The sequence below is a fragment of the Zingiber officinale genome, chromosome 6B, assembly GCF_018446385.1.
Source record: "Zingiber officinale cultivar Zhangliang chromosome 6B, Zo_v1.1, whole genome shotgun sequence".
Taxonomy (NCBI): domain Eukaryota; kingdom Viridiplantae; phylum Streptophyta; class Magnoliopsida; order Zingiberales; family Zingiberaceae; genus Zingiber; species Zingiber officinale.
In genome coordinates, this window is record NC_055996.1 from 12,981,732 (window position 1) to 12,994,642 (window position 12,911).

At 36.3% G+C, this 12,911-nt stretch overlaps 3 non-coding genes across 3 annotated transcripts; all 3 read right to left on the reverse strand.

The window, feature by feature from the left end:
* Positions 1 to 1,682: 1,682 nt before the first annotated feature.
* Positions 1,683 to 1,759, reverse strand: LOC121993439. Its single transcript, XR_006115283.1, has one exon. It is a non-coding gene; the product is annotated as a small nucleolar RNA Z105 (small nucleolar RNA).
* Positions 1,760 to 1,811: 52 nt separating this feature from the next.
* On the reverse strand, positions 1,812 to 1,901 carry LOC121993485. The gene has a single exon (XR_006115324.1). It is a non-coding gene; the product is annotated as a small nucleolar RNA SNOR75 (small nucleolar RNA).
* Positions 1,902 to 1,976: 75 nt separating this feature from the next.
* On the reverse strand, positions 1,977 to 2,066 carry LOC121993486. The gene has a single exon (XR_006115326.1). It is a non-coding gene; the product is annotated as a small nucleolar RNA SNOR75 (small nucleolar RNA).
* Between the last annotated feature and the right edge of the window lie 10,845 nt (positions 2,067 to 12,911).

Below are 12,911 nucleotides of genomic sequence, written 5' to 3' on the forward strand. Positions count from 1 at the left end.
AAGATAATATGCGCCCTTTATTTATGCTTCCTCTTTTATTTTTCTTTGCTATCAACTGATAAATCAACCAATATGTCAAGAAACTCCTAATGCGAGACTAAAATCTCATTCACAATGAAATTTTTATCTTCTTCCGCCGCCTCTTCTCCATTTACTCATATTCAACAACGCTTAATCTTTTGAATGCCCTGTCTACAAGGTCATTGCCGAGGAAGAAAAGCTGGTGTCTCTCTATGGCCGAGGGAAGAGTTCCACTGACCAACGGTCGAAAACGCCCGACCCGAACAAATTCCACCCTGGGAATCCATGGTTCATGGGCAGAGCTCTGGTGGCCAGCTAGCACTAGGTTTGGTAACTACACATTCTCTACTGCCATCGGTGGCTTGGTGGCTTGTTCCTGCTTTTTAGCTTTCAAGTTCATGGGATCCCTGCTGCAACTGCCGCTTATGGCCCGGCGCTGGTTTTCCTTATGGGTATGGCCATGCATTCCATGGGGGGAATCATGTTCATGGAATTCTCAGAGAAGTTCACAATGGGCAACAAGCTGATGTCTATCTCAAGGCATTGCTATTTCTTATTGGTACTCTGGTAAATTGCTAGCCTTGTTTGGTTCCAGCCAGTTTGCTATCTGGAGGACTGTCATTGTTGCCATGTTATCATGAATTGCTGCTGTTGGTGTGCTTGCTAGGTTGATTGTGAATAGAATCCCATTGAATTAACAAATCACGACTGTTTAATTGTTCTTTCTTGGTACTTTTGATAATGCAGATCATCTTTCTCATAAGATGTTATTACTTGTTGGTTCTCTAGTAAGTTGAAATTGCGAGCCAATAATATGCATTCTGAATTCATTTTACAATATTTTAGTCGCTCGGAACCAAGTCATCTTACTTCGGATCATGATCGAGGTCTTCAATTGGTCCTCCCTCATATTGATTCTGTTATACATGGATATTATTTCTAATTTGATTTCAAGATTATTTATCTTAATTGGAGATTTGGTGATTTTAGACCTTAGGCCCCTTACATATCCTGTTGTATAATCTTTCAACAGTTTGTTTGTCATGGCGGACTATATTTGCTCTTCTTCTAGTTAACTTAGTACAATCTCAAGATAAATATTGTGTAGCCACAAGTGTATGGCTTGGCACCGTCGAGGCATCGATGCAACTACATTAGCTATAAAGACACTCTAATCTGAAGCACAAAACAGAAAAAACTTGCTTGATTCAGCTAGTTGGCTCAATTTGTTGTCCTTTAGCAAGCACAATCTGTTCTGACTTCACATCATTTTAGAGCACATTTGGTTTGACAGGTTCATTTGGTTCGCTTGCGTCCGTTTGGATCATATAAAAGAAAAACTATTTTAACAATAACAAAACAACAATAAAACCTAATCGAAACTCCATCAATTGATTAGCACTCACTAGCCAATTTATTCTTTTATCTCCATCAATTAATGATGAAAGAATTAAAGATAGATTAATACAAATACAAACACATCAATTAATGGATTCTTGATAAAACTCTATCCGCAATCAGATTTTGTAGACAGCGAGCTATAAGAAAATTCAATAGAAAATAGATTGAAGTATATAACATGACGAGCATGATCGGACAACAAATATAATGGAGAATGGAGAACAACAATCTACATTGCTGAAGAAAACTCGGATTAGCATTCAGAATGAGTAGGAGGTTTAAATTCTGTCAGATAAAAAAATTCTCAGAAATGATATGAGATTCATCATAATGCCAATTAAAATGAGTACGAGATGCAATTTGAACGAAAAAGAAGAAAGAGATAGGATTTCTTTCAGACAAATGCCTCGATTCGTCCTCATGTTGAATGGTATGGATTAAATCGGACTCGTCATCTATCATTTATCTCATCACCAAGAAATCCAAAGATTGAGAATGAACCGAAAATAGAATGTGAGATGAAATTAGAAAGAAAAAGAAGAAAAGCGACAGATTTCTTTCAGACAAATGCCTCGATTCGTCCTCATGTTGAATGGAATGGATTAAATCGGACTCGTCATCTATCATTTATCTCATCGCCAAGAAATCCAAAGATCGAGAATGGACGGAAAATAGAAACGGAAAGATCGATCGAAGACAACAAGGAACATACCGTACTGCAGCGGCGCTAATATTACTTTACACCCGCAGCGATGGACAATAAATTTATAGAGAGAGATAGGGTCAGTGCTAGGGTGTAGAACTCTCGTTTTCACGAAAATGCCCTTTGTTTTTTTTGTCTATTAAATGGGCTTTAATTTGTATGGCCCAATTAGTGCTTCGACGGAGGTTGCAACGCCGCCCAAAATGGCCGGTGAGCTCCAACCGGCCGCCATCTCATTTAGTTGACTGCGGAACGATTGTTCTCATAGAGATGTCGTCGAACGGTCACACTGTTTCTTTTGTAAGCTGTCGTTGTTCGTCCGTCGCGGTGGATTGCACGTTTGAGCTTGATTTTAAAGGTATGGTGTGATAAGATCATTTTAGATTTTCTTTTTTCTTTTTTTTTTTAATAAGTTTTAATAAGATTTTCTTTTCAAAATATATTTTTATTTATTTTTTTTTTTTTTGAAAAGATAATTTAGATCTCTATTTAAAAAGACATTAAAGTAATTTTAGAGGATAAGTAATTTTCCTTTTAGTTAATCAATTTCATTTGATTATTGAAGGCCGATCCCCTCGAAGTGATCACCCTATCCTCTTTTCATTTTTCTCTTTCGATTTTTCCATATGATAGACCCCCGAGTTCCTATTAACTTTGTATCAAAGCGCGTTCACTTCATCATCGTCCTATAGTATCTCACAGCAACTTCAACAAGTGCATGGTCTTATCCCGACTTCAAGAGAAGAAAATTCACTCTGATATGACGACTGGAGGATCTCATCCTGACGTCAAATGGGCTCTAGAATTTGAAACTAAGCATAAGACAATGATGGATAAACTCGAAAAAACTATGGCATCGTTGGTCACAATAGTGCAAGAATTGAAGGATCGTTTAAAAATAGATTCCAGCTCAAACATACTAATCAAAAGGAGAATAAATCAGCAGTCTCGATAATAACAATATGACCAATGAGCGAACTCAAATGAAGATTGAGAGCACAACCATCCACGTATGAAGGTGGAATTTCCTCGCTGGGAGAACAACGATCCGATTAGATGGATTTCAAGAGCTGAAAAATATTTTCACTTCCACAGCACATCGGACAATGCAAAGATAGAACTAGTATCTATAAACCTCGAAGGCGATGTCATCCAATAGTATGACTGGCTTAAAGCATGCAATGAGCCTCCAAAATGGAAGGAATTCAAAGAAAAACTCATCAATCGATTTGGTCCCTCCAGTTATAAGAATGTTGATGGAAAATTAGCCAAAATTTGACAGACTTCAACTGTACTAGAGTACCAAGGACGATTCAAGCGACTCTCTAATTGAACTCGTGATTGGTCAGAAAAGCAACTATTGGACACTTTTATTACAGAACTTCGCCTTGATATACGACGAGAAGTAAAAATAAATCAACCCCACACCATGAAGGCTGCCTTATCCTTTGCACGACTACAAGAAGAGAAGATCAATGAGGAAGGAAAAAGAAATAATAAGGTAATTCATGAAAATTCATCACATTATTCAACACCCCGTAGATTGACAAAAGAAGAGATCAAGGAAAGGATGACAAAGGGATTATGCTGGCATTGCGATGAAAAGTAGCACTGTGGTCATCCATGCAAGCAAAAGACCAATAGATAACTCTGAGGAAGAAGATGATTTCGTTGAAAGTGAAACACAAGATAACATCAACGAAGTACAAGATGACTTTATAGCAATATCAGTACATGCCTTAGAAGGACTACAAACTCCGCAAACAATGAAGGTAAAAGGATTCATTAAAAAGTAACCAATAATGATACTTATAGATTTAGGAAGCATCAACAATTTTCTAGACTCAACCTTAGCAAGAAAGCTTAAACAAAAAATACAGCGAGCGTCTACATTTGATGTTAAGGTGGCGGATGGAAGATCACTTACAAGTCCAGGAAAATGCGATGATATTGAAATTTTCTTACTAAATTATGAATTAATCACAGATCTCTTCTACCCCTAGATGGATGTGATGTTGTACGAGCACAATGGTTGAGAATATTAGGAGACATAATATGGAATTTCTCTCAACTAACAATGCACTTCCAAGATCAAGGAAAAGAAGTTTGCATCAGAGGCAAGAGACAAGATACTATCACATCAATCAGTAGTTATCAGACAGAGCGGTTATTAAAGAAAGTTTGCTCCATTTTTCTCATGCAACTCTCCATAAAAAGGATCCTAAAGGTACCTCACATACTCCTCCAGAATTAGAGGCACTTTCTTCAAAATTTTCTATGATATTTGCTGAGCCAAAGGGACTTCCTCCATCACCACATTATCATCGTATACCTCTAATACCAAGGAGTGCACCAACAAATATTAGGCCTTATCGCTACTCTTACATACAGAAGGAGGTAATTGAGAAGATTGTACAAAAGATGCTTCAAGCTGGTATTGTTCTCCCAAGTGTAAGTCCATATTCTTCTCCAGTACTGCTCATGTGAAAGAAAGACTGAAGTTGGCGAATGTGTGTAGATTATCAGGCACTCAATAAAATTACAGTGAAAGATAAGCACCCCATCTCCATTATTGATGAATTACTTGATGAATTAGGAGGTTCCTCATTCTTCTCAAAGTTGGATCTTCGCTTAGGCTTTCATCAGATAAAGATCTATCAGCTAGACATTCCAAAAATAGCCTTTCAGACTCATGATGGTCATTATGAATTTTTAGTCATGCTTTTCGATTTAACTAATGCACCTTCTACATTCCAAAGTTTGATGAACGATATCTTCAGGCCTTACTTTCACAAGTTTGTTTTGATTTTCTTTGATGATATCCTTGTGTATAGTTCATCATTCGAAGATCATTTGCATCACCTTTATAAAGTACTCACTCTTTTACGTGAGCATTCTCTTTTTGTGAAAAGATCTAAGTGCAGCTTTGGGACAACTAAGGTGGAATACCTTGGTCATATTGTAAGCCAAAAAAGAGTAGCTACTGATCCCTCAAAGGTGCTAGTTATGAAGGAGTGGCCCACCTCAAAGAATATCAAGGCATTACATGATTTTCTGAGTCTCACAAGTTATTATCGTAAATTTGTAAAAAATTATCGAAAGATTAGTGCTCCGCTACCGGCTTTGTTAAAGAAAGATGCATTTAGATGATGTCCTGAAGCAGAAAACGCATTTCAAAATTTAAAGGAGACTATGACGACAACACCAGTTCTTGCACTAACTAATTTCAATAACAAATTTGTCATTGAAGTCGATGCATCCAGAGTTGGAATCAGAGCAGTACTTATGCAAGAAGGACAACCATTAGCTTTTACTAGCAAGACACTATCTCCTCTACATCAACAGATGTTAATTTATGACAAGGAAATGTTGGCTATCATACATACCGTTACAAAATGGAAACTCTATCTTCTTGGTCGACGCTTTCAAATAGGAACTAACCATAAGAGTCTTAAGTTCATCTTGGATCATCGTATCTCAAATATGGATCAACAAAAATGGATCAAGAGACTTTTAGGTTATGATTATGAAATCGTTTACAAGAAGGGAACGGAAAATACAGTAGTTGATGCTTTATCTCGCCTTCCTAACCAAATAGAGTTTGATGCTATATCTTTAGTAACTTGCAAAAACTTGGAGAACATAAAAAGAGAGCAAAAGGAAAATTCAGCGGCACGGACTCTTATCCAAAACGTATTACAAAATTCATCGCTAGAACCCCACTATTCTTGGGATGGAGAAATTTTACGATATAAAAACAAAATCTTCCTTCGAACAAACTCAATTTAAAAGGAAGTAATACTGGAGAAATTTCATTATTCACCAACTGCAGAGCATTCTGGCTACGCACATATAAACGAATTTCAAGAGCTTTCTATTGGAAGGGAATGAAGAAAGACACCAAAAACTTTGTTGCTGAATGTAATATATGTCAAAGAAACAAAGGAGAAAATGTAGCAAGACCAGGTCTTCTTCAACCCCTTCCCATACCTGAACAAATATGGGTCGACATTTCCATGGATTTCGTAGATAGGTTACCCACTTCACAAGGACAAACTACTATCATGGTGGTCGTTGATCGTCTGACAAAATATGTCCATTTTTGTACATTATCGCATCCTTATACAATTGCCCGTGTTCCTCAAGCATTTGTTGACCATATAATCAAACTACATGGTCTACCAAGATCTATTGTCACTGATAAAGATCCGATTTTCACAAGTAAATTTTGGAGAGATGCAGTGCAGAAATTTCACACGGCCTAGACATGACACCTTGGAATCTCTAGACTCCACTTAAGCTTTGTTTCTGCTCCAAATCGCGTCCTATCAACAAGAAAATACACAAATAGCAGATCTCCGAATAAAAGAGTATTTATGTTGAATATATGCTAAGAGAGGTGAACATGCATAGAATATACGTGAATAAAGTAAATGAAGGTGCGTCAAAACATGTATAAATGATCATAAGATCTATGCACATCAAGAGAATTATTCCAATTGCAATGCACTAAACTTAGTTTTAGCACATCCTACCACCCACAGTCTGATGGACAAACAGAGGTAATCGATGTTTAGAGAATTATTTACATTGCTTAACTGGTGATAGACCCAAGGAGTAAGTTCATTGGCTTCCATGGGCAAAATGATGGTACAATATAACCTACCACTCAACTACTAAAATTACGCCATTTGAGGTCGTTTATGGATATATACCACCCTCAATTAGCTCATACATATGTGGATCAACAAATGTGCATCAAGTCAACCAAAACCTACGCACAAGGGACCAAATATTGCAACTTTTGAAAAACAATTTATGCAATGCACAAGCAAGAATGAAGCTACTGGCCGACAAGCATCGTTCGGAAAGAGAATTTGCAATAGGAGATTGGGTTTCTCTAAAACTTCAACCATACAAATAAATTTCAATTCGTCCTTCAACCTCTATGAAGTTGTCGCCGAAATTTTATGGCCCTTAATTATAAAGTGATAGAGCGTATTGGACCTGTTGCTTATCGCTTGGAGCTTCCACAAGATTCTAAAATACACTCTGTATTTCACGTGCCTTGTTTAAAGAATAAACTAGGCGATAAATTTACTCCTCAACAACACCTTCCTGAAGTGAATTCAGATGGTGAAGTTAAATTTCAACCTTATGCTATTTTAGAAAGGAGACTTGTGAAGAAGAACAATCAAGCAACGGTTGAGCTATTAATTCAATGGGGCAATTTATCTATCAATGATGCAACATGGAAATTATATGATACCATTCAAGAAAAATTTTCAGAGTTTATTGATAAACAACCTTGAGGACAAGGTTGTTTTGAAGGGCGGTGGAATGATAAGATTCTTTAATGAATCTATTCAAATAAATTCTTTAACTTTATTTCCTTTTCTAAAATAAGTTTTAGATTTTTTTTTTCTAGATAAGTTTTAATAAGACATTTTCTCTTGAAAATATATTTTTATTTTATTTTTCTTTTAGACCTTTTCTTTTGAAAAGATAGTTTAGGTCTATATTTAAAGAGACGTTATGTAATTTTGGAGAACAAGTAATTTCCCTTTTAGTTAATCAATTTCATTTGATTATTGGAGGTCGATCCCCTCGAAGTGATCACCCTATCCCCTTTTCAATTTTCTCTTTCGATTTTTCCATGTGATAGGCCCCCGGGTTCCTATCATGGTACTACATCTGAATCTGTAAATTTTTCTCATGCGAAACATGGCATCTTTGGGGTCTGGATCTAGGTTTCGATTCATTTTTTAGGATCATGGTGATCGATACCGCTTTGTTTGTTGATTTATAGCCGGAAGAGAAGCGGGAGGTGATAAAAGTGTAGATTAGGCATTTGATCCAATTGTTCTGCATTTCCTTGTTCTTCATATTTCGTGATAATCGTTAGATTTTGCTCAAGCTGAACAATTTTTCACCTTTTTATGTAATCATTTCGCTGCAAACAGAAGCTGAACAATTTTTCACTTTTTATAACATTCAAGCAGGATTCAAACAGAAGGTTAGCTGATTACTGCAATTATTTACTACATGTTTAATTTCTCTTAAAATGTTAGAAAATGGCATTATTTCATGCTCGCAGAACTTGCCCTTTGAGATTCCATTTTTTACTGAGACTTTATGCGGTTTCAACCCCATTTGGTTATTGATTTCCTGGGTTTCAGATTTCTTTTCTGTGGTGTTTTTGTTAGGATCTGTTTCCACTTGCCTGTTCATTTGTTTATAGTCCTGAGAATTCGAAATGATATGATATGATTACACGTTTTCATACCTAACAAAATCAAAGTCTAGAATTATTGATCAATGGAAATCTCTTAACTATTGTGCACAATTTTTGTGGTTTGCCTCAATATTGATGTACATTGCCACTGCTCTGATATTTTCATTTCCAAATTTGTCTTCCCTTTGTATGATATTCAGGTTGATGTTAAATTCCTATGTCTTTCACAACGGATTTAAAACCATCTCTGTGGACATTTTTTCTTCAATTTTAATTGAAACTGATCTGCAAAGTGATATTTGTTTGGCATTTGTCTTCTCATTTTGGAAGATCTGGGGACTGGTAAAATGACAACTATATTGTTATTGTTTTATCTGTGTACTTACAGCAATAATCTAGTACACATATCATGGCCCTGGCCAGGTTTCTCCATATAATCAGTTTCACATTTTCTGTGTCTGTAGCTGTATATAATTTTCTGTGTCTGTAGCTGTATTGTATATGTATTCCACATTTCTATAAACCTTTGGTTGAAGTAGTAGTTTTTTTTTTTTTGTTTTCTATAACGAAAATTATTCATAGTGAATCTTTTTCAGTGTGTCGCCGCAACCATGGCAAACGATGTCCTATGCTCCTGTCGCTGGCAACTGTGTCGCGGCAGAGGAGCGTCGACGACCGCATGACATCAGAAGGATGTGGCGGAAGAGCCACGTCATGCTAGGTTCTCTCAGTTGTCGGACTGTCATGGCCGGCAATGACCAGCCACTACAGCTGGCGCGTTCATTGTGGTAGAAAAATAAATGTGGAACCGTCATATCAATGGCACGTTCGTTGTGATAGAGGTTGAGTGGCATGGAGTGAGGATTGTGTGGCGGTGGTGACGCTGTAGAAAAAAATAAAATAAATTAGGTTTCGTATTAAAAAAAATCATAATTTTTTTATTACATATTTGTAAGAGCACCCACAACCCATTCTCATACATTGATTATAATAATACATCTTTTTTATTTATATTCTTTTTAATATTAACCCTCATTATTTATAGATTTCATAGTAAACTCAATTATTTTAAAATTATATCATATTAAATAAATATATTTTAAAATATTTAAATTATTATTTTTTTTAATAATAATGTTACTTTTTAAAAAATAATCTTAGTGTTTTCAAAAAATATTATTAATTGTTTTAATATATTTATTACTATTTTTAAAAAGAAAAAAGAAAAAAATATATATAAAAGAAAAGATATGAGAGGGATGAACAACATAATATTTTCTCTTCTCGCTTAATTGAGAGGGGTGTTAAATGAATATTATAAAGTTCGTTTAATATCCCATTATGCGTACCCTAAGATTAAGCTCTTGTTTTTTTATTAATTAATTAATACATTATTTTTAGTTAATGACTCCATGCTGGAAATTAATTGAAATTAATTGGGTTGAGTTTACTCAACTTGGGTTGATTTAAACTGGACTGGTTTATTGAACCAGACCGACCAGGTTAGTTTAAAAAGATAAGTTCATTTAATTAAATTCTGATATGGTTCAAACTATTAATTGGTTTAACCTAATCAATTAGATCTAAATCAAAACCATTTTGGGTTGATTTGATTAAATGAGTCTGGACTAATTATAAATTTGACTAGTTTGATTTATTAAGATGGATCTTTCCATATTTAATTAAATAGGCTAAATTTATTCTATTGGGACCAATTTAATCAAAATTGAGTCAGATTTATTAATAAGTTTGAAATTGACTTCAATGAATTTAGGTTAAATAAAAACAATATAGGTAAGACATCCATATCTAATTAGATTAGTTCTAATAGGACAATAGACCAAGTTCAGGATTCGACTTCTCAATCGACCGGTCCAGTGTGTTAGTCCACTAGAACTCCTCAAATAAAGAAAATTAATTTTTCTTATTTGTTTATAAATTCTGTATGTTTGTTCTATGTATATGTGTAAATTGAATTGAACGGGTTGTGTAACTGGTTTGTCAGTTTTGTACTGACAGTATTATTCTTAATTCTAAATGTCGACGATGATATACACAATGACCCATTGTGAGGTACAACGAATGAGCTAAGGGAGCAGATTGAGGAGATGGAGTTTGACCCAGTTCATGGACTCCAAGGACATATTGGACAACTTGATCGATTATTCTAGAAACTCAAATGAGAAGAGTTTCCAGTCCTGGATAACATGATTTGGCTCCAATTTCTACCAATACAACTCAAGTAACACACTAATTATGAGGGTGAGGGCGTATCTCATATACACAATTGTGAATAAACCTACTTCACCATATGGATTAAGATGATCCCGAAAAGTTTGAGGAGAATCCATAAGAGGATCCGAATGTGGACCAAATGGAGAATTATGAAGTTGTCCTACCTAAGATTGGTCTAGGTTAAAACGGATAGTGTTGGCCACCACACTAATGTTTATCCTAGTGAGAGTGGTGTTAGTTTATCTATTTTATTAGAATTATATTGTTATTGTCATTATGTATGAACAGTAATAAGCTCATTTAGTTTATGAGTTATGTAATAATTTTTCTGTCGTTATATACTAATAGAATTATTTTATAAAATATTATGTTATGTGTTAACAAATTTAAAAATGATTAGTTCATGTTTAATCTAATGATTAGTTTATTTGTTAGGATGTGTGTAATAAAATTAATCAATGTGTAAGATTGAAAGCGTTAGAGGAGAGAGAGGGGTGAATAGTGCTCGTAGTTTTTTTCACATTTTTCACAAGAACTTGGAGAAAAAAAACAAATAATAATAAATGGAATGAAATAAAATAAAACTTGACACAGGTTGATTTTACTTGGTTCGGAGCTTCTAACGACTCCTATTTCAAGGTCTGCGATCGTTGATTGTTTTCGTTAGACAATTCACTATAAACTTGAACAATTGAACCAAATTGCATTTATTTTGAGTTGGTCTCAATTTGAGATTTTCTAACTCACCTGGTGGATCGATTCAGAACACCCTACAAGATGATGAGTTTTTAATAGACCAGCCTACCTAACAACTTTACTCATCAATAATAAGAACTTCCCATCTCTTTCGTATATAGCTAATTATGTCTTTTGAGTTACAAAAAAATTACCCATGAGAATGTAAACCCCGTTCTGTTAACCTTTTTATAAGGGCAAGTGGATTACTATAAGAAATGGTCATGAATCCATAATCTGATCGAAAGGCTCCACACAAATCTCAGCCCTCCTAAGGATGGGATACAATCCGATTTAATGGACCATAATTACACGGCCGCATCACTGCGGTGAATGACCCGGGGATTTTCCTAGATCCTAAGATCTTATCACTTCATTCCATGGGTTATACTTTATAAGTTGTATAGTTATATTTTATACTAATCGAAGAATGTGAAAATTTAGATGTGGGACTAAATATCATCCTGCAAGAATTATCCATCAGCCTCCTAGCAATTGATTCAACTGAGGTCTTACCATGAGCAACAAGGAGCGATCGCGAGCACAAACAGCCGATGCAGATCCTGAGACCAGAACCTCCTCATCTGCAGCCTGTTGCTAATGCAAGCCACAGTGTTTGCCAGGCGCCACCACCAGAGATGCTTCTGGGGATTTTTAAGTACACTTATGGCAACTAACTGGATGGTTATTGATGGCCGGAGTCACAAAGCCATGAGCGATCGCGGTACAGCACAGAGAGAGGTCAGAGAACACAGCGGCAGTCTCATCTTCCGCTTTGGAGCTGTATAGTTCCAATACCGGCAGGGGCGCGTCTCCGCCGTTCCAAGAATCACATACTGATTTCTGCAATCGGAACCAAAGGAATCCATTAAGAGCAAAAATCCTCCGAGAAATGAACAAAGATTCAATTTTTTTCCCCAAATAAATGGAAAAGAATTAATCTTATCATGTTTTTGGTATCCTTACTTTCCTCGCAGATCCAGAGTTGGAAGGAGCTCGTCCAGTTCTTCTTATCTCTGAAATCCGAGCTACTCTCGTTGATTTTGCCCTTAATCGGCATGAATTCCTGGAACATACGCCCGAACCCCTTGGCGTGGAACCGATCGATCTCCCTCTTCAACTCCTCGATCACCGCGATCGAAATTCCCAAACAAAAGAACACTAATTTTAACCTAAAAGGATCCTGGCGAAATCAAATGAGGGAAGGACAGAAGGGAGGAGCATCGGACCGACCCTCGCAGACGAGACGCATGCAGAGAGGGAGCTCGCGCTTGAAAGCTTCGATCTTGCGCTTCTCCTCCTCCAAACTCTTGATGGACTCCTCCAGCCGCGACACCTGCCGCCCTCTCTCCCTGCTCTCCGTCATCGCCTTCTTCACGAACCCGACAGCGACGGCCCGCATAGCGTGCAGCTCTAACTCTGATCCCATCTACACCACCGGCGAACCCATCATCGCCGCCTCCTTCTGCGTCTCCGTCTCCGTAAGTGATTATTTATTTCTCACCTGTTTTTTTCTGGGAAGTAACTTTTCTTTGATTATCTGACTGTCAATGGTCAAATAAATCGAGCTCGTGGAATTTA